This window comes from Bufo gargarizans, chromosome 10 (genome assembly GCF_014858855.1).
Source record: "Bufo gargarizans isolate SCDJY-AF-19 chromosome 10, ASM1485885v1, whole genome shotgun sequence".
NCBI lineage: Eukaryota > Metazoa > Chordata > Amphibia > Anura > Bufonidae > Bufo > Bufo gargarizans.
In genome coordinates this window covers 104,506,831-104,530,907 of record NC_058089.1, presented here as the reverse complement: position 1 = coordinate 104,530,907, position 24,077 = coordinate 104,506,831, and positions in this window count along the sequence as shown.

Genomic DNA, 24,077 nt, shown 5'->3' with positions numbered 1-24,077 from the left:
GGAGGTCTTAGGTCTCATTGCAACAACATCTTGACATGGACCACTTTAGCCAAAGACTGGCTGTAGTTTTTCTCCATCTGAATTGCGGTGGCGATTAATTTTTTATTTTTCATGGATGTGGCTGTCTGGGATGTTATTTTGAGTGGGAAAAAAATATTTTTTTCAATGTTTGGGACACATATAAATTGTTTCATGGTGCAAATATAGAAGACACAATTTTAACATTGTTTATCCTTATACTGTTTATTTTTTACACTAAATAGCCTGTTTTTTGCCTGTTTTTATGACCTGGACTCTTGTTAAGGCTAGTTTCACATATGCAGTAAGAGACTCGGCAGGCTGTTCCATTGCAGAGAGCATGCAGTGTTTTTTTTCCGACCTATTCTCAGTATATTTGCTGGGTAGTGGCTGGATCTCCACCAGACCCCATTATAGATAATGGAGCCGGCGGGTATTCGGATACCTTCTGGCAATGCTAAATCCAAAGAGCTTTGGCATTTTATTATCTGCCAGAACATCCTGCCGAATCTCTTACTGCATATGTGAAACTATCCGAAGGCAACTCTAAGTGTGTCCTAATAGTAGCCTTGGGGCCTCCCCGTTTCCTGTTCATGTAATTGGGAAACTTGGTAACTCAATCAAAGAGAGGATTCCCATTTGATTATGCAGCTGTCATGCTGGATAATGACTATTAAAGGGTTAAATGGCCTGGAATAAAGGTTACACACACAGCTTGAGATTGTCTGTCATTATACCTGTTCCTTGGTGGCACAGGTTACCCATACAGATCTTATTCTAAAGTGCTAAAATATCTTCATCAGTCAATAAGCCTGGAAAACAGTTATGGTTCATTCAGATGGCCGTATGTGTCTTGTGGTCTACAACTTGCGGACCGGAAAACACAGATACAGGCCCGTGTGCGTTTCCCAATTAGCGGACCGCACATGGAAAAATGCCTATTCTTGTCCAGAATTGCGGACAAGAATAGGACATGCTCAATATTTTTTGCGGGGCTGCGGAATGGAACAATGGATGCGGACTGGCACACGGTGTGCTGTCCGCATCTTTTACTGTCCTATTGAAGTGTATGGGTCAGCACCCGTTCCGCAAAAAATGCGGAACGGGTGCAGAACAAAACATACGGTCGTCTGAATGAGCCCTTATGTATATTTTTTCAAGTTGTCGTGTTCTGTTTTATAGTGGCAAAGATTTGAAGAAATACTTTTTTTGAATTTTTATTTTTTTATATGAATTTATCAACTATAATATATATTTTTTAAATATGTATCAGTGTCTTCTGCCCGTCAACCGTTCTTACCTTGCAATTTGTCAGCTACCCAAACATTATTTGTAAAATGCTGAATTTCTTTGTATAAAGTCCCGGTAGAGGCCGGTGATTCTCCCGAGTGCATGTTTTTCAATATTTACCATGTTGTTATTAACATTTCACACATGAGTATATTTGGACATTAGAAAATGTCAGCCAGAGTGATAAGAGCATATTTTTCATTTTCCAAATGTAAAAGGTTTGCGACCTTTCATCTTTCTTCAATCAAAGGCACAACCCCAGAAGCGTCCATAAGCTCGCTTTATCATTTTATTTTAATCTTTATGATTTTCAAAGACATAAAGATCAAGTATGGCAAAAAATATTTATTTCAAAATGAGTTAATTTGTATTCATTTTTTTTCTGTTTTCTACAGATCCATTCTGTAATGATCTACCAGATGTATATTAACATCTCACCCTTTACCAACTCAGTCATTTCTCATAATCCCTTTAGGCTGACAAAGCAAATTATCAGATGACTCTTCTAATTATTGCTGCAGATGATTCATGGATATTGTGCATTCCAGGAAATGGGGGGATTATGGAAGATTTAATAAATCAGGTGTTAATATTTATCAGGTGGATTTATGCTCTACTAGGTTCAGCATACAGGCAGCGCTGTTTTAATACACTGGTGGTACCATCCGCAAAGCTTTCGTGGTTAGCCTCCTTCCACAGACGAAAAAAGGAAACTGCTATTGCAGAGAGGTATATTAGATCATGGATGGGAGAAAATATGCAATATTTACTAATATTGTCTAATTTTTAAACAATGTAAATTTAGGGGAGTTGAGTATGAAACCCATTACACAAAAAAGTGGAGTTTATTTGCTGTTTTGTAGGTGATATAGCTTCTGCAAAAATTGTATGAACTGAATGTGCACTTTTTATGTGGTTTGTGCCATGTCTGGTATTTAGAATTTATTAAGGGCAGGCAAATGTTTTGTGTGCATGGTAATTTTTTTTGCTAGATATACCATTTGCAAAAATAAGTGACAAGTCCACTTGGAGTAGAAACTGATAGCACCTTAGTAATGAATAGAATTAGACGTTAGACTGAAAATCACCAGGTAATATGTGCTACAAATTTAACATATGGCATGCAGCATTTGGTAAATTTGTTGCAAAAAGTTGATTGAAATAGAAGGTACCCTATAAATACTAGACAGTATAAAAATCTGCCCCATTTTTCACAAAGGCTGATGTTGGGTGATAAATCTGGTGCATCTTTAAACTGTATAGTCTAAGGATATAATATATTAAGATGCAACCTTTTGACTTTTTTGTAGTGTCTGCTTGGTTTGAAGCCACTTTTTGGGAAAAACTTTCAAAATGTTGCATGCACTTTGCTATACACTCACCTAAAGAATTATTAGGAACACCTGTTCTATTTCTCATTAATGTGATTATCTAGTCAACCAATCACATGGCAGTTGCTTCAATGCATGTAGGGTTGTGGTCCTGGTCAAGACAATCTCCTGATCTCCAAACTGAATGTCAGAATCGGAAAGAAAGGTGATTTAAGCAATTTTGAGCGTGGCATGGTTGTTGGTTCCAGACGGGCCGGTCTGAGTATTTCACAATCTGCTCAGTTACTGGGATTTTCACACACAACCATTTCTAGGGTTTACAAAGAAGGGTGTGAAAAGGGAAAAACATCCAGTATGCAGCAGTCCTGTGGGCGAAAATGCCTTGTTGATGCTAGAGGTCAGAGGAGAATGGGCCGACTGATTCAAGCTGATAGAAGAGCAACGTTGACTGAAATAACCACTCGTTACAACTGAGGTATGCAGCAAAGCATTTGTGAAGCCACAACACGCACAACCTTGAGGCGGATGGGCTACAACAGCAGAAGACCTCACCGGGTACCACTCATCTCCACTACAAATAGTAAAAAGAGGCTACAATTTGCACAAGCTCACCAAAATTGGACTGTTGAAGACTGGAAAAATGGTTTCTTAAACATGACAATGAGTTCACTGTACTAAAATGGCCCCCACCGTCACCAGATCTCAACCCAATAGAGCATCTTTGGGATGGGGTGGAATCCCTCAAATCTCCATCAACTCCAAGATGCTATCCTATCAATATAGGTCAACATTTCTAAATAATGCTATCAGCACCTTGTTGAATCAATGCCACGTAGAATTAAGGCAGTTCTGAAGGCAAAAGGAGGTTCAGCACTGTATTAGTATTGTGTTCCTAATAATTCTTTAGGTGAGTGTATATCTTTTTACAAATCACCGGTATACATAGTTAAATTTGCTGTCAAAATGCTAATCTTATTACAAAGGTGTTTTCAGTTTGCATTCCACCAGGCGATTGCAGGACACATCCAAATGTGTGTGACTTTTTGCTTAAAGTTGCAATGATAAATCTGAGTAAAAATGTAGTTCTACCCACAAAACATCTGGGTGACACTTATGTAAATGTGAAAAACAAGGTAAGACCAGCACCTTCTGACATGCAAAATCAAACACTATATGTAGTAGCATACTGCTCCATTTAAGGACACACTCAAACATGGGTTATTATGAATATCATTACTGCTATACTTAATATACGTGAAAATTAGAAGCTTTTAGCACATATTTTTGATCAAAATTGTGAAGGCCATCTGTAGATGGATGTACCTGGGTCCCACTGGTTTCTGCCAGTTCTGAGCTCATGGCACTGCTGGATATCTTCTGATTTCAAAGGGAAGAAAGTATGATGTGCCTTTTTATCTGCTACACTAAGTTTTCTGCTAATAGAGTTTTGGATGTGATCAGGATTAATGGTGGCCTCAATGCTGAGAAATACAGACAGATATTTATTCATCACGCAATACAATAAGGGAGGCATCTGATTAGCTCCAAATTTAATTTGTAGCAGGACAACGACCACAAACATCCAGCCAATGCTATTGAAAACTAACTTCAGCATAAAGAAGAACTAGGAGTCCTGGATGAGATGATATGGCCCCCACAGAGCCCTGGTATGAACATCAACAAATCTGTCTGGGATTACATGAAGAGACAGAAGGATCTGAGCAGGCCTACATCCATAGAAGATCTGTGATTAGTTCTCCAAGATGTTTGGAATAACCTCTTTCATAAACCTAAACTTCATAAAATTTGTGTGCAAATGTACCAAGAAGGGATATTTCAAAGGCAAATATTGATTTGATTTAGATTTTTCTATTGTTCGGTCACTTTGCATTTTGTTAATCGATGAAAAATGATTTATTATTTGTGAAAGCATTCTTACGTTCAGATTTTTTCCACACCTGTCTAAAAATTTTGTACAGTACTATAGATGTTCTTAAACACTGGCTAAGCACCAGATGCCCCCAAACATATCCTCAGATTCCCATGACTTATATGATCTATGTTATATTTGCCCTAAAGAATGCATGTCTAGATACCCCTCACAGTGCATGCCACTGATTCCCTTAGATTACAGGTGAACCAATCCCCCATTACATCTCAGTTTTTTCTCTTTTCAGAACCAGAGTGTTCCTGATTATTAGTCAGTGTAAACATGGCGGTAACCAGCCTACAACTGACCAACAGTAAACTGCATGGGACTGAACGAACATATTAGCAATGGTTTATCCCAGCACAGTTTTCATCGCCCGATGTAGAAGGCTCCTAACCACCAGTTAACATACAAGGGACACCTTCCACATATGAAGAGGCATAACTTGAAGTTCATGTTCCCCAATTCCAAATTTGGAACAAAATCTTAGTTTTCTTACAGTGCATAGCAGAGGGACCTTTGGGTGCAACTTCCACATCTATTGCCGTGTAGATAATTCACTGGATGATACTCTTGTCAGTCCCAAGTGCTACTCCTATTGTTCCCCTCCACAATGAAGTTTTAGGACCTGGATCTTTGAATATTTTATATTTTTTTCCAGGCATATTCATGATTGAAAACTCGGACTAGAAGCTTAGCTAATATGATTGGCAGATAAGTGTAAGTCCTAGGCTTTAAACGGTTCATGAAGATGGATAGGAAAACCAATGAGGCAATAAAAATATTATTTGACTAGTCCATCTCTGCCCATCAATCAGAATATGTCCTTGAAAAGAAACCTGCCGAGTTTTATGTCAATCCCACTCCGCGTTAATGTAATACTACCCAGTCTTGTCAGAATCTAGGAACATTATGTATATTATGGTAAGTGTGTCTTTGCAATGTTTTTATTATTGAATTTTATACCGTTTTATTTCACCATAGATTTTAAATAAGGGCCAATTAAAAAAGAAATTTGACATTTTTGTTACGATAGTAGTATAATAACATTCCATGTGAAACATATAATCATGAAATGTTTCAATTTATTTACAGATCTATTAGCGCAGCAGCATAAATTTCCCCAGCATTGTGTTTCTTGGGTATAATATAAATTAATTTTAATTTACTGTACTTCTTTAGTATTCATGTGAAAAGAGAACTTTAAAATGCTTCAGCTTTCTTTTCCTTCTATAAAACATTTGCAAATTTTCTGATCTTTTTTCATATTATATATTATTTGATGTTTTATTATTCCTTATTAGAGATGAGGGAATTTTTCAAAAATTTGCTGTTTTTTTGAAAAAATGTGGTTAGTTCAGAATATATTTGCGGCGAATCGTGTTTAAAACAGTTATTTCCTGGCTGCAGAGAGCCATTATAGTGGTGTAGAACACTGTGCTTTGCAGTAACACGCATAGGGAGTCTGTTTTGGTAGTGAAATAATACTGTCAGTCCGTATGATATGCAGATGACAGGTGTCGCTCTTAGAATCACTGCACACTTTGCTTATATGGGCAGTCACGGGGCCAAAACTGACAAATAACTTAAGTATGAACTCAGCATTACAGGTCGATGTTAGCACCAAGAAGAAGGGCACTCATGTTACACCGTCGTCAGCTGATTCCACATAAATATCTACAAAACCTGAGTGAAGAGGGTGTCAGCAGTACGTTTGTGTTGACGTCACTGATTATTTTGCCATTCCTCTTATCCGTCAGAACAATAACCCACAAAAAAAGGAACCTGTCTGTTCAGCATCTGCCTTTACTCGGTCAGCAGTTTTTTCAGTAATCCATCAGTATTGCTAATTCCCAAAAAACAGAAGTGGATGTAAGACAGAGATAACATGTGAATAGAATATTTGCATGTCTTCTGTGTTTTGTACACACTCCTGCTTTTGGCTACCAAATCACAAGCCAATTCTGATGATACCATACAGGCCTTACAGTCACTACACAGACCGGATCCGTTGTGCATCTCATTTTTCCTTCCTTATGACAGATCAAAAGAAGAGTCAAATAAATGATGATGTCAGCCAGGCTGAAAGGCAAAATAGTGGTCCAGTCATAAAGTGGGGAGGGTGGGAATAGCATGAAAAGTCCACACAGTGGCCCTATGACATAGTGGTGAGGTGGTAGCGGCATGAGGAGGCCACAGAGTGGCACAATGACAGAGTGTGGAGGTGCCAGCAGCATGAGGAGACCACAGAGTGGCACAATGACAGAGTGTGGAGGTGGCAGCAACATGAGGAAACCACGGAGTTGCACATTGACAGAGTGTGGCGGGGGCAGCAACAAGAGGAAACCACAGAGTTGCTAAAGGACAGAGTCTGGAGGTGGCGGCAGCATTAGTAGGCCACAGAGTGGCAAAATTACAGAGATAGTGGAGAAGGAAGCAGCATTAGGGGACCACAGAGTGGCACAATGACACTGGCAGTGGCAGCACCTATATCCAATTCTTATTTTTCTCTTCTATATAACGACTCCTCACTAACCTATCTTTTAGAGTGTGGTTTCTTCTAAAGGATATTAACGGTCTTTGCTCTACATATTCTGATAAACTGGCCTCGTCTTTTAATATGTCTCAATTGTTCTATACTGCTTTTTTTACAAGTTCTGCTGCCGGGCTGAATTTGAAAGAGAATGCAAACCTTCCTTTATTTTTATCATATTTTTTTTAAATAATTAGCTCTGTTTATGCTCTCTTGCTTTTGCCATAGCTTTCTCCAAGAATCTCTCTGGATAAACCCTATTTAGAAGGCGTTCCTTCAGATCTAAGGCTTGTTTACTATAACCCTCTTCAGTGTTGTTAGTTCTCCTTAATCTCACAAATTGTCCATATGGTACTGATTCCTTTACATTATGGTGATGGAAGCTGTTGTAGTGCAGTAAGGAGTTGGTCGCCGTGAGCTAAAGATAGACCTCCGTGACCAGCCCCCCATCAGTCACCAGGACAGCTACATCTAAAAATTCAAGGGTAGTGCCCCCAAAGTTCATGGTGAACTTCATATTTATGTTTTTGTGTTCGTTTAGATACGTGACAAATTCCTCATATTGAGACCTTGTGCCAGACCATACTATAAAGATGTTATCCACATAGCACAGGAAAAGTTGGGTATAACAAAGGTAAGGATTACCGGTGGAGAAGTTGAATCTATCCTCAAATCTCGCCAAGTAGATATTTGCAAATGTGCAAGATACCGGGGTCCCCATGCAGTACCATGTCTCTGCCTATACCACCTGTCCCCAAACCTAAATACATTGTTGGTTAAAATAAAATACAAAGCCAAATCTTTCAATGCCAAGAGGAAGTCATTAGTATCACTTAAATAGGCAGGAGCACTTGCAAGAAGTGGCTTTAACAGCCAGTCTACATATTTGGATAAGGGTTCAGTGACTGACCCAATCCCCACCACAATAGAGAGGCCGGGGGCTGGGTCAGTGACTTGTGTACTTTGGGCAAAAAGTGCCACAATGGTTTAGTGGGGAATGGAGGTACAAGTTTATCAATCATGTGACTAGGAAGAAATTCTTCCATCCCATATTTGCTTAATAATTCTTTAAGCAGAGACTGTGTACCCCACGGGGTCCCCAGGTAATCTTTCATACACACTGGTATCCCATAATTGTCTAAGAGATTCCTGCACATAATATTCTCTGGTCATGAGTGCCGCAATGCCCCCCTTGTCTGCTGGTTTCACCACAACGTCTTTATGTGAACGAATCCACTCAAGAGCAATTTTTTATTTTATACTGATATTTTCCTTAATGCTAGGATACATGAGAGCCCTTATATCTTTTAATACTTAATGATAAAAGATGCCTATGCTACTCCCAGCATGCGAGGGGGGACAGAACCTAGATCCAACTCCACCACCAAATTTGCCACCCACATATCCCTCCTCCTTCTCACCAGTAAGATCCGTTTTAGCAAGGAGCTCCAAACATGAGATCTCAGCTTCACTGAACCTCTCTGAGATGTTAAAGCTCAGTGGGTCAGTGAAAACTGGAATCTCACCCTGTTTTACAGGTTGGGCCTCAATGGGGGTTTAATTAAACATTTTACGTAAATGTAGTTTGCATCCAGATTTAAACAGATCTAGCACAAATCCCACCATGTCGAACTGTTCTACCAGACTATATCCCAATCCCTTGTTCAGGGCAGCGATACAGTCTGGTGACAAGTTGTACCCATTGAGGTTGATAACAATGTCACTTCCAGATTAAGTAGCTGAGAGACATATTATTGTCTCCATGAGACCTGTTCCTTTTTGCGAATAGATTTTCTCAAGCTTCTTGGTTTTTCTTCTAACCCTTCTGATGTTTCTCCTAAAGAGTCTTTTTTCGATGACTGATCTCCATGGTTATTAGGATCGTCCGAAACACTAGAGTCTGAATCAGTTCAGTAATCGCTTCTATTGCGACGCTGAGACCATTTCTTATATTGTTTCTTCTTATTCCAGTCAAAGATCTTTCCAGTATCATAATCATGTTTGTCCCTTAAAAATGTCTCTCTCTTTGACCTCTGTCTGTGTGATCACAAATTTTGTTCCTCCTTCACTTTATTTAACGTTCACTGTGGTATATTCCAATTCTTCTCTTTTCAAGACCGTTTCTAGAATATTAATTTAAAATTCTGCATGTAGCTTCTGCCATTCTGTTACAAGAGTTGTATCATCATTATATTGCAGTGAATCTTTATAAACGCGGAGTCCCCTAGGCACTCTTTTACTCTCTCTATAAGACATAAGAGAATTTACAGTCCATAATAAACAGACCTCTTTGTCCGCTAAATGTACAATCCTTATTTCCAGGGCCTTTGTACTCAAGGTCTGTAGAGTGTCTTTCGAATTGCATTGCATATCACACAGCACTTGCACCCTAATAAGAACAACTTGCTGGAATTACAGAGCTGTATAATGGCAATTTGGATGCCCAGTCAGTGCTGCAAGGTGTAATAGGATTGTTCCTATTACCCAGGCTGTTACCTCCCCTACTGAACCCTGTCCAACATAAATGCTGTGGAATTATTCCTCCCTATCTTTCCCTACACCTTGAATAATCTTCTTTTTTAGCACAATGACGTTTTTTCTATCACTGTCCCTAGCGCCTGCAAACATCTCTCCCTGCACTAAGTACATTAGTAAATGGCAGAATCTAAGATTGCTGCCGCTATTCATAAGGCTGTGACATCACAGGGCTGTCTGGCTGCTGATTGGCTGCATGCATGGCATTATGGATGATCCCGTCTTCCCAGAGTTCCTTTCTCCATGTCCTCACACGTGCAGCAGCCATTTTAGAAAGAAAATCGATTTGTTACCATGAAGCGCGAAGAAATTCACCTTCGGTGCAAATCAAATTTTTCCTGAAATTCTGAACAAATTCCACTTCGTCAGCTTCGATTCGCCCATTTCTATTCCTTATATTTTATTTTAAGTTATAATTAAAAATGAAAGATAATAATGTCAAGTGTATGGGAACAAAGACGCCAAAAATAATAAGGGGTCAACCTCCATTCATAGGTAACTGGCAGTTAGCAATGGATATGGATGATGAAGGGCATTCTGAATAGTACCCTATTCTATGTTTTGGTTTGGAGTCCGATTGTAATGCTTCTGTGTGAATTGTTCCTCTGTTGTGGTATCACATAGTTTTTTTTTCTATACTGTAATGTCACTCCATGCATGCAGACATTATAAGCATGTTATTCTTGTCCCTGTGAAATATTTTTTAGCATTACACCTGTACTGTCAAATTGCTGCAAGCATAATATTCCTATGCTGGAACTGTACTGGGTAGATATTACTATGTGCATTATTCTGGTGTGCAATACCACTTTGGTTATTATCCCTGTACTGTGACATCACTGTGTTTATTATCTCTGTACTCTGATATCCCTGTGATTATTATCTCTGTATGGTGACATAACTGTGTTTACAGTCTCGTACTGTGATATCAGTGGGTGTATTATCCCTGTACGGTGACATCAGTGTGTTTATTATCCCTGTACGATGACATCACTGTGTTTATTATCCCTATGCTGTGACATCAATGTATTTATTATCCCTGTACTGTGACATCCGTGTGTTTATTATCCCCGTACTGTGACATCACTGTGTTTATTATGCCGGTACTCTGAAAACACTGTGTATATTATCCCTGTGCTGTGACATCACAGTGTTTATTATCCCTGTGCTGTGACATCACAGTGTTTATTATCCCTGTGCTGTGACATCACTGTGTTTATTATCTCTGTACTGTGACATCACTGTGTTTATTATCTCTGTACTGTGACATCACTGTGTTTATTATCCCTGTACTGTGATATCAGTGGGTGTATTATCCCTGTACGGTGACATCAGTGTGTTTATTATCCCTGTACGATGACATCACTGTGTTTATTATCCCTATGCTGTGACATCAATGTATTTATTATCCCTGTACTGTGACATCCGTGTGTTTATTATCCCCGTACTGTGACATCACTGTGTTTATTATGCCGGTACTCTGAAAACACTGTGTATATTATCCCTGTACGATGACATCACTGTGTATATTATCCCTATGCTGTGACATCACAGTGTTTATTATCCCTGTGCTGTGACATCACTGTGTGTATTATCCCTGTACTGTGACATCACTGTGTTTATTATCCCTGTACTGTGACATCACTGTGTTTATTATCCCTGTACTGTGACATCACTGTGTTTATTATCCCTGTACTGTGACATCACTGTGTGTATTATCCCTGTACTGTGACATCACTGTGTGTATTATCTCTGTACTGTGACATCAGTGTGTTTATTATCCCTGTACTGTGACATCACTGTGTTTATTATCCCTGTACTGTGACTTCAGTGTGTTTATTATCCCTGTACTGTGACATCACTGTGTTTATTATCCCTGTACTGTGACATCACTGTGTTTATTATCCCTGTACTGTGACATCACTGTGTTTATTATGCCGGTACTCTGAAAACACTGTGTGTATTATCCCTGTACTGTGACATCACTGTGTTTATTATCCCTGTGCTGTGACATTGCTGTGTTTATTATCCCTGTGCTGTGACATCACTGTGTTTATTATCTCTGTACTGTGACATCACTGTGTTTATTATCTCTGTACTGTGACATCACTGTGTTTATTATTCCTGTACTGTGACATCCGTGTGTTTATTATCCCTGTACTGTGACATCACTGTGTTTATTATCCCTGTACTGTGACATCACTGTGTTTATTATTCCTGTACTGTGACATCACTGTGTTTATTATCCCTGTACTGTGACATCACTGTGTTTATTATCCCTGTACTGTGACATCTTTGTGTTTATTATCCTTGTACTATGATATTACTGTGTTTATAATTAGTGTTGAGAGAACTGATCCGAATTTTAGGGAAAATTTGATTTGCCATGCAGCTGAATTTCCTCGTGCTTCGTGGTAACTAATTGATTTTCCCTGAAATGGGCTAAAAAATAATCTTACTTACCTCATCCATTTAAGCGTGAAGAGCCTGCCGCCGCCATCTTGAATGAAGATTGATTAAAGATTGAAGATCCCGTACAAAATCCCATGCTTCGGATACTTCGATTTGCTCAACACTACCATTTATTTTTATGGCAGTTCTGGAGATTTGTTTAATACCCCTGTATTTTGATAACAAGCAACTCTGATAAACTAAATTAGGGTTAATTTCTGATATATTGTACATTTTACCCCTGTAACCCGTGTCATCTTCTGCACCCATTTTTTAGGGCATTACTTATTGAGACTCCCTTTGCTTACTTTATTCAAGAGGTTTTCGGCACAAGTTAAAAAAGAGTAGCTTGTCATTGGGCAGCACAGACTAGATTATTAAACAAGAGACAACCCCTTTAAGGCTGCAGGAAAGGCTTCCATCCCCTTGCTCCCCAGTCTGTAGGTTGCCAATGGTCTGCCTATGGATTTAAGAAGTAGAGGTAGGGATTTGAAATTCTTTTAGATTCTGTATGGGTAAGTATAGGGGCCAAAAAAGGGTTCCAACAATTATGCTATTTGGGAGGACTGAGGTTTGAATAGTTATGTAGTTGCATAGTATGTTATATAAAATGACTTCAAAGTAAATATTCAATCCAAAAGGATAAAAAAAGATAAAAATACACATAACAAGAAATGACAAATAACTAATATAAATAATAATAATAATAAAATAATAATTTTGCAAAATAACAATATTGTAGGATTTATTATAGTGTTTAACTGCAGGGCAATGCTGTGGACAGCTTCAATTTACCATGTTATAGGATGCCAGAAAATCACTGGCAATAAATGTGATCTAAATAAATCAATAGATAATTAGAGATGACACCATGATCAATGAATTCTGTGTGATATCTAGATGGCTCTGCAGGGCATGGGGTGGCTGATGGAATATGTGCATGAATTTGTTGCATTTTATGGCATAGCTTTCATTTTATCTGCTTTAATTACAAATATAACATTTTCCTTTATATCAACAGGGGAAATATGGGGATGTATTGAGTTTAATGATCTGTTGTAGCCACTTGGGCCATATAATAGCTTTCAGAGGATTTCATTTAATCATCGCTGCCTTTGGGTGCAATGGGGACCGTGAATCTGGACTTACTAAAGGAGGAAGCTCATAATGATCTTCTTGTCATTCAGGAGACACGGTTTCACTATTCATTGAGATTAAAATGTACCTGTGAGAACAGAACAAATCTGTTTTTTTCATACCCTAGTGGAAATTTACTTCTACAGGTAGCCAGCTGTTATGGAAAATGTACCGTTTAGAGAGTTACTGTAGAAATCAACTTAGCCATTGCTCATTTCTAATTGAACACCAATGTAGGCTCTTTTTATATGTTATGAACACGGTAAGCATTTTCTAAAAATACTGTGAAGTTCTATTAATCTAGAATCTGACAATCCAGAACTCTTGCTATTAGCAAAAATAATCCCAGTTTGCCAGGAAATTGCTTTTATGACTCAATATTAATCTTGTCAAGAAGGCTAGGAGGAGAGCTTGGGTAGCTGCCTTCTTACCAGCAAAGCTTGTTCTGAGGACCAGTAATGCAGAGGACTGGCAGTGGGTCATTCCCACCTGCCAGTATATATATTTTGCTCCAACAAGAACTGAATCTTTACCCCGATGAAGGAAATTCTTGATTCCACTCATCAGAACTCATATGTGAGGAAATAACCTAGAATGTCTATCTATCTACACGTAACAAGTGTCATACTCTACCAGTGTGGGATTCTGTCATGCATGTAAAAAAAATATTAAAAAAATTCTGAATGAGACAGATTGAACATTTGTCAATGGAGTTACCCCATGATTAAAATGAAAATCATACATAATCACTAGAATAACATAACAACCACTTTCTAACAAAGCTGGAACCAGTCCTGTACCTCATATGGATACAGAGATCTCCCCATTCATTGCTCCGATTGTTCTGCTAGTTTTATCTAATGCTGTCAGCTTAGAACGTCTAAAGTGGAAGAAAGGAGCATCTCTCGACGCAAGGAACCAACCAGATGTGAATGGTGTATCTTCAGAAGTATTTATGGCAAACTCACTACGCGTTTCGGGGACAAAATCCCCTTCATCAGGTGAATAATGTTGCATAACAATTGAACAGACATACTGGGTATATATACACACAAATGGTCACATGCAAACAAGTTCAAAGGGGAGGTGGGCGTTATCCCTAAACCACCCCAAAATTGGGTCATAAAAACAATTGTACAAATAGGTATAATGAAACATATATGCATATGTACTGCCACATTAGGCTTCACCCTATAGTGCGCCCTGTTTTTCTTTTTATACAGCAAACACCACACTTGTTCATTTAGCTTAGGAGGTGTATCCTTTCTCGGCAGGGGGGGTCCTTTCTGCTGTAGCTGTTTGAAGTTGACAGATGGAACTCAGCATGTGCTTCTGTTTCAGTAAGCAGGCAGAAGAAGGGTCAAACAAATGATGATGTCATTCAGGCTGAAAGGCAAAATAATGGTCCAGTCATGAAGTAGGGAGGTTGGGAACAGCATGAGGAGACCACAGAGTGGCCCAATGACAGGGTCTGGAGGTTTCGGCAGCATTAGGAGGCCACATAATGGCACAATGACACAGTCTGGAGGTGGTGGCAGCATGAGGAGACCACAGAGTGGCACAATGACAGTGTCGAGGTGGCGGCAGAATCAGGATGCCACATAGTGGCACAAAGACAGAGTCTGGAGGTGGCTGCAGCAGCAGTAGCAGCATCAGGAGAAGGCCACCGAGTGGCACATTGACAGAGTCTGGTCTGGAGGTGGCATCAGTATGAGGAGGCCAATGAGTGTCATGATGACAGAGTCTGGAGGTGGAGGCAGCATCAGTAGGAGGCCACAGACTGGCACAATGACAGAGTGTGGAGGTGGTGACAACAGCAGCATCAGGAGTAGTCAACTGGGTGGCACAATGACAGAATGTGGAGGTGGCAGCAGCATCAGGAGGAGGTCACAGGGTAGCACAATGACCAAGTGTGGAGGTGGTGGCAGCATCAGGAGGCCACAGAGTGGCAAGGTGACATAGTGTGGAGGTGGCAGCAGCATGAGGAGGCCACAGCATGACGGGGCCAGAGAGTGGCACGACGACAAGAGGTTGCAACAGCATGACGGGGTCAGAGAGTGGCACAATGACAGAGTCTGGAGGTGGCAGCAACATTAGGAGGCCACAGAGTGGCCGCTTCGTCTATTCATTTATAGGGAATATGGAACAGAACAAAAGTTACAAATTTCTTAACTCTATAAAGTGTTGCTTAAAACACGATTTAATAATACACGTTCTCCGGCACAAAAGGCTTGGCAAATAGATTGTCTGTTAATTTCCCTCGAAGATTGGAATAATATATTGGCAAATTTAAGTTTACTTTCTTAATCAATTTAACAATACAAATTAAGTGTTGTCTAAGACAGGAGAGAATCCGCCAGTCTTCTGTTTATTCAGCGACGTGGTTTCGATTAAGAAAGCATTCATAAAACTATTTCTGTCCACCTGGAGACGAATCCTGTCAAGAATGATGCAAGTGCGGTATCGGCTGCCCATTGACCCAGATACTTCTGGGGCAACCTGCCTGGCATGAACAGGCCTTTACTAGCTACAGACAATGAGAAGACAAAGCGTCAAGATAGCTTTGAGCCTGGAAAAGTCGCAAAGTTCATTGAGATACGTCACTAAAGATTTTACTGCATATAACTGCAGTGCTGAACGCTGAATAAATTTGGTTTCTCAACCAAAATACTTAATAAAGATTTTACTGCATATAACCGGTCATGATTTTAAGACAACCACAACGCTGAACGCTAAACAAAATTAGTTTTTCGACCGAAATACGTCAATAAAGATTTTACCGCATATAATTGCAGCGCTGAACGCTGAATATATTTAGTTTTTCGACCGAAATACGTCAATAGAGGTTTTGCCACATATAATTGCAAAAGTGAATGCTGAATATATTTTGTTTTGTACTGAAATAATAGTAATTGCTGAAGTGAAATGCGTATATATTTTTCTTTTTGTACAGAAAAAGGCCAGTAAACGCTTTTAGCAAAAATAAATGCACCAGTGAAGTGTGTATATTTTATTCATTTTTGTACTGAAATAGGACACTGAACGCTTTCACCACATATACATAACTGCAGAAGTGAAATGTGTATATATTTTTCCTTTTTGTACTGAAATAGGCCACTAAACGCTTTCAAGACATATAATCGCCTCCGATGTGAACTGAGAATATATTTTTCTGTTTGTACTGAAATAGGCCACTAAACGCCTTCAAGACAAATAACTGCCGAAGTGAACTGAGAATATATTTTTCTTTTTGTACTGAAATACAAAATAACACATAACCGCCGCACTGACTGACTGCTACCGCCGCTACTTCAGTAAACCCCTGCACCACTACTTCCTGGGCAGGTAGGCTGCTGCAAAGCAGGTGGTCTACCGCGGGAACGTCTGGCTCCCGACCTTCCACTGCTACCACCCTGCTGACTCCCAGCCATGCTTTCAACACATATAACCGCCAACGTGAACTGAGAATATATTTTTCTTTTTGTACTGAAATAGGCCAGTAAACGCTTTTAGCTGAAATAAATGCACCAGTGAAGTGCATATATATTTTTCTTTCTGTACTGAAATAGGCCACTAATTGTTTTTGCAACAAATAAGTGCACCAGTGAAGTGTGTATATTTTTTCTTTCTGTACGCTTTCAACACATATAACCGCCGACATGAACTGAAAATATATATTTTTTTTGTACTGAAATACGGCAGTAAACGCTTTTAGCAGAAATAAATAGTGAAGTGCGTATATATTTTTTCTTTAATAAAATAGGCCACTAAATGCTTTTATCACAAATAACTGCACCAGTGAAGTGCGTATGTATTTTTCTTTCTGTACTAAAATAGGCCACTAAACGCTTTTGCCACAAAAACTGTACCAGTGAAGTGCGTATATATTTTTTCTTTCTTTAATGAAATAGGCCACTAAACTCTTTTGCCACAAATAAGTGTACCAGTGAAGTGCGTACATTTTTTTATTTCTGTACGCTTTCAACACATATAACTGCAGAAGTGAACTGCGTATATAATTTTCTTATTTGAAAAGATATAAGCCACTAAAGGCTTTTCAACATAGCACTTGCAGCCCAAAAACAAATTGCTGGAATGACAGAGCTATATAATGGCTATTTGGATCCCCAAATAATCTTTTCCTGCACTTGTAAATCACTTTTTTAGCACTGTCCTTAGTGCCTTCTGACGTCTCTCCCTGCACTAAGATGCTGTGAAATGATTCCTCCCTATCCTTTCCCTGCACTTATAAATCGTTTTTACAGTTCATTTTTCACAATCAGGTTTTTCCAATTGCTGTCCTTAACGCCTTCTCAGGCCTGGAGGCCCTACACTCAGAATGCTTGAAAATGTCTGACTCTAAGATGGCCGCCATATTTATAGGGCTGTGACATCACAGGGCTGGCTGGCTGCTGATTGGCTTAATGCATTGCATTTTGGGTCAGGCCGCCTTCCCAGAGTTTCTGCCCCATGTCCTCACACGTTTAGCCGCCATTTTAGGAAAAATTGCGATTTGTTACCACGAAGCTCGAGGATATTGGCATTCATTGCGAATAAAAATTTTCCTGAAATTCAGATCTAATTCCACTTCGTCTGACTCGATTCGCTCATCTCTAGTTGTCTCACTTCAGCAAATGGCATTTATCATGTTGAGAAAGTTAATACATGGCACTTACTAATGTATTGTGATTGTCCATATTGCCTCCTTTGCTGGGATTCATTCTCATCATATTATACGCTGCTCGTTTCCAAGGTTATGACCACCCTGCAATCCAGCAGCGGTGGTCATGCTTGCACATTATAGCAAAAAATGCCAGCCTATGTACACTCCCACGGTCCCGGCCACCAGAGAGGCCAGCACTGTTCCTTATAGTGTGAAAGCACGACCACTGCTGCTGGATTGCAGGGTGGCAGTAGCCTCTAGAAATGAGTAGTGTAAATGTGATGGTACAATAAATCCCAGCAAAGGAGGCAATATGGACAATCACAGTACATTAGTAAGTGCCTTGTATTCACTTTATCTACATGATAAATGTCATTTGCTGAAGATAGACAACACCTTTAACTAATGAACAGATCACTAGGCCATACATGAATATATTTTACCTACCATTGTGCAGCAGAAAACTGGCTGTAGATATAAATTCTTGCAGATTTTAATCCCATGCCGTTGGGCCATCCCAATTAGGAACAAACAGGGAGATAGTGGTACAACATGTTGACTTGTTAACCTGCCCAATCCTTTGATCTCCCAGAGGTAAGTGGTACCAGGGGATTGTTTGGCCAATAGCTAGCTTATGCCTATGGCCAGATAAAATACCTCTCATGAAGACAAAACCATTTTAAAAAGACTCTTTTCTAACTTCTGGCAATCAGCTCTCATCACCGGGAAAAGACACAGACAACCACTAATTTCACCTGTGGGATAACACCATTTATGCATTTGATGTGTACATTCACAATTCTGTAGGCTTCATAGCTGAACTCTCTATTTCCCTATAAACGTGAATATTCGAATCGTAAATTTGAATCGCTAATATTGCCACTTCGAGAAAATTCACAAAATATAGCAAATTTGAATATTGCCTATACCGCTCGTCACTAATAACCGTCTATATCTACATAAAACTTGCTCTAGGGATTTGAACTCTAGGAATAATATAGAAATTCAGCTGTAAGGTTAGGAACGCATATTACGCCAAGCTTCTTGATCGTTTCCAATAACAACCAGCTGAATTGTGAAAGCAGTTCTGGGCACAAAATACACGATTGCAGTAATATTTATGAACTCCAATTATTCTGTAAATTAGAATCTGGACAATTTTATCCAATGCTGAAAGTGCTAAACCAATAACCAATGGGTTGTCACAAACACTGTGAAAAATCTGTGTGGTACTATTATTACATATCCCAAAATAAAACAACGAAGACCACACTTAGCCACATGTTATATATGTAAGGGATCGCTCTCTCTCAAGGGGTCGCAATCACAGACTTCTCCTCTGACAACGGGGTTCATGTCCAAAAGATGCTTTATTTTGGCACTTTAGTACCATCACAAACATCGAAAATAAACACCTGCCTGTCTGTGCTCTACCTAATAGACGTGTTGTCTCTACCTCACCTATAGAGCACCATTCACACACAGGATTAGATCCAGCTTCCTCAGCCATATACGGTCCAGCAGCCTCCAGGCTGTAACCACATCAGCACTGTTGGGGGTGGAGATGGTCCAGAAGTCCTCTCAACTCTGACTGTGTGACCCTCTTTCCATAGGCGTCACTGGGCCCCCTAAACTTCAGGCTTTACAAAGCCTCATGGCCCCCTCAGCCCTCCTGGCTGAGACCACACAGAGCCTCTCAGGCTTCCTCAGCGCTTGGACTGGACTGCCATTTACCACAATGTCACACACTTTTGTCATAGTCTCTTAACACCTACCGGCTCGGCACATAGCGACTGCCCCCGGCTCACACCACAGTTCATGGCTTCTGAGGTAGTAGGGCACTGGTCAGCAACATGCTCAACCTCCAGAGCCTTGCTCACTATCACATTTTCCGTCACACACACCATAGCAGGAGCACTCTTACTCACAGGCCTTGAATCCAGTCTTCCTTCTCAAGCCGACGAGTCACGCACTCTGCTGAAGACTTTTCCTTGGATTCTCCAACCGCACAATTTGAAGCACTTTCTCCCCTCCATAGCTGCCAAAACAATGGAAAGTATCTTCACAGTATAGATTCCACCTCCAGGGTCTCACATTTCAAGAGCTCCAACTGTACAGAGCCATAGACGTTACAAAGGTGAGAGACACAGTGGTATCTGTCTCTGGGCCCTCTCTTCAGAAAGTCCAGAACGTTGGGCATCACCCAAGGCACTTGTTGGTGGGAATCTAGAATGACCCCCAGCGGGATTCCCCCAATCACCAACTCGTAGAATCTCGCACATATTTTGTCAGATCTCTTGATCAAACGATCCTCCATTGCATCCTCCAGCTGACAACACTCCCAGCAATACTTTGTTGCACCTGATGAGCTCCACCAGGCCGCAGCAAATTCCACATAGGATTTCATAGTGACAAAAAAAAAATGTTCTCCACAGGTCAGACTCTCTTGGGCTTCCGGCCCTTTAAATTTCTCCAATATAACCTTCAGCAGCACATGCTCTTTTGTCATACCGTCGCCCCTAGCAACACTTTGCCTTTTAACTTTGCCCATAGCAACAACATTGTGCCCTTTTAGCATGGACACATGCCCTTAGCAACCTGCTGTAGCCCTTTTTGCATGGACACTGCACGCATCCTCGGCCAATTGCAAGGGATCGCTCTCTCTCAGGGGGTCACAATCACAGACTTCTCCTCTGACAATGGGTTTGAAGTCCAAAAGGTGCTTTATTTTGGCACTTCAGCACCATCACACACAAACATCAAAAATAAACACCTTCCCGCCTGGGCTCTACCTAATACAGGTGTTGTCTCTACCTGACCTATAGAGCACCGGTCACACAAGGAATTAGGTCCGGCTTCCTCAGCCTTATATGGTCCAGGAGCCTTCAGGCTGTGACCACACCAGCACCCTTAGGGGGGAGATGGTCCAGAAGTCCTCCCGACTCTGACCGTGCGTAGGCATCATTGGGCCCCCCAAACTTCAGGCTTTACAAAGCCTTGTGGCCCGTCAGCCCTCCTGGCTGAGACCACACAGAGCCTCTCAGGCCCCCCTCTCTCTCAAGCTTCCTCAGCCTTTCTCCCTCCAAGTCATACACAGAGGGTTGTTTTATCCCTCCTTGATCTTTTTCCTGATCAGTCAAAAAGACTGAACTGAAGACATCCTGAATAGTGTTGAGCTCGAATATTCGAATATCGAATTTTTTTCCGCGAATATCGGCACTTCGCTAATTCGCGAATATTTCGAATATAGTGATATAAATTCGATATTTCGAATATTCTTTTTTTTTTTTATTGTTATATTTTTTTCTTTCCCACTTCCCTAAAGTTGTTCTTACCTGTCCTTTGGATTCCTGGCTTCCTGGCTGCTCCAGTCAGTGCCCGTTGCCGCTTCTGACGACTTCCGTGCTCATAGAGCGTCCCCATCACCATGGGAACGTCTCCATATGCTAGAATGTACTGTCGGATTTGAGAATTACGTTGAAATCGCAATTCGATTTTTTCAAGTTATAATAATCGAATTTCGATTTTAACTTAAAGGCTACTCTCCTATTGAAATAGCAATGCAATTAATTCAAGTTATAATAATCGAATTTCGATTTTAACTTAGCACTGCTATATTCCATATTAGTTAATTCTAGCCTAATATGGAATATAGCAGTGCTAAGTTAAAATCGAAATTCGATTATTATAACTTGAATTAATCGAATTGCGATTTCAACTTGGACCTGGTTTACTATGGTTGGCTTGGTAGAATTAGCGAATATGACGAATGTATTCATCATATTCCACAAAACGAATATAACGAATGTATTCGTCATATTCCACAAAACGAAGATAACGAGGTATTCTGCATCTTCGTTTTAGCTACCTATTCATCAACTTCGCTAATTCTAGCAATCATATAGGAAAGTTTACTATAGAGACAGCTAAGTTTAATTCACTATGCGATTATATTACTTTGCTTTTTTTTTATAAATAGAATAATTATAATAATTATCAGGTATTATAATTATTCTATTTATTTATTTTTTTAAAAGCAGTCATATAATCGCATAGCGAATTAAACTTAGCTGTCTCTATAGTAAACTTTCCTATATGATTGCTAGAATTAGCGAAGTTGATGAATAGGTAGCTAAAACGAAGATGCAGAATACTTCGTTATCTTCGTTTTGTGGAATATAACGAATATATTCGTCATATTCGCTAATTCTACCAAGCCAACCATAGTAAAACAGGTCCAAGTTGAAATCGCAATTCGATTATTTCAAGTTATAATAATCGAATTTCGATTTTAACTTAAAGGCTACTCTCCTATTGAAATAGCAATGCGATTAATTCAAGTTATAATAATCGAATTTCGATTTTAACTTAGCACTGCTATATTCCATATTAGGCTAGAATTAACGAATATGGAATATAGCAGTGCTAAGTTAAAATCGAAATTCGATTATTATAACTTGAATTAATCGCATTGCTATTTCAATGGGAGAGTAGCCTTTAAGTTAAAATCGAAATTTGATTATTTAAATCGCATATTAATCGTGATAACAAGAATAATGACGAATATTCGATTTCGACGAATATAAAACGAATATTCTATCGAATATTCGCGAATTTCGTCGAAATCGAATATGGCACCTGCCGCTCATCACTAATCCTGAAGACATTCTGATGCATCCTGATGCACTCCATTCAGAGTGCATGGGGATAAAACTGATCAGTTCCTTTCCGGCATAGAGCCCCTAGGACGGAACTCTATGCCGGAAAAGAAAAACGCAAGTGTGAAAGTACCCTAAACCATAGATTCACAATGTCATCAAAAATCACAAAATCAAAACAATTTGCATGCAAGTAACATGAGTTAGATTACAGACCAGAGTGGTGGCACAATGAGAACCTCGATGTACCTGTCACAATCTAGAAAATGTCTATTTATGAGGAATATGTGGAGTTATGATTTAATGTCTGCCCATTTGCTTATAGTGAGGGGTGGTTGGGCAGAGGAAACAGGCTCCACAGGTGGCCCTACCTCAAAGCAGATCAAGTGTTTACAGTTCACACTCCCATCGGCCAAGCTGGAAGCAAGCTCCATTGACAGGACGACAGCCTGCTGGGGGGCCGTGCTGCTCTTCTAGAACAAAAAAACTCCCAGACATCATGGAACTAGAAATTATGAACTGATGGTATATTTCGGAAATACACTCTTTACTTCTTTGAGACCCTGGAAAGGAGACGGACGTTCTCCCGGTCTTCATTTGCTTATAGGACGCAGACAAGGGGAGATATGGAGAACTCTTAGAAAGAACCAAATACCAGCACCATGTTTGGTCAGCAAATTCACCCGTAGTCCAGGCAGATCCATTGGTGCCAGAACCATCTCCCTATGATCTTCCAGTGAGGAGCTATGATCCTTAATGGGTTTGTGGATTTTTGGCTACCAGAACCAAAGGGAGGGGAGGGGAGGGGAGGGGAGTGTGATCCTCCCAGGGGGATGGAAGGTCTTAATTGACTAAGGGTTAAAGTACCCATGCCAGGCACTGGCCATTGTCTTTTCTGAATGGAGGTCAGACCGGGTATCATGTTTGGTGAGACCTGGAAATCATGCTTACGTCACCACCTTCCGTCTGACTGTAGCATCCAACCATACAAGATTGCAGATTTAAAGGGTACATACATATCCAGTAACTGACTTTTAGCTTTCAAATTTGATTGTAATATCATCTTTGCCTATCGGACTATTGTATACAATCTGTGCATATATAGTTGTGTCTAGTGCACCCTTATGGCAATTAAATATATAATTAAATCTTGCTCTGTTGCTTATCTCGATACACGAATCCACACTTCCCCATCTCGGTATTACACTACATGCTACTTGAGTTGCTATCTGGCCCAATATAATCCTGCTAACAAACCGGGCTTATATCTAATAAGGAACTGGTGGCAGTCTACTGGGCTGGCAGGGCTCTGTTTCCCAGATTGTCAGGGTTCTGAGCGAGTGTTGTGCCACACCGGAGATTGCTTGGACTATCCTCTCTCACTCCCTGTGCCTCCCCGTGCTCGTGTGGACAGGGGGTGTCGGTGTAAAACTGTGCCAAGTTGACCTTACGTACTCCCAGGGAGGGTGTAGCGTCATGTCTTGGTAACCAGTTACAAAACCATGCTGATTGATCCCGATGTATGTGATGT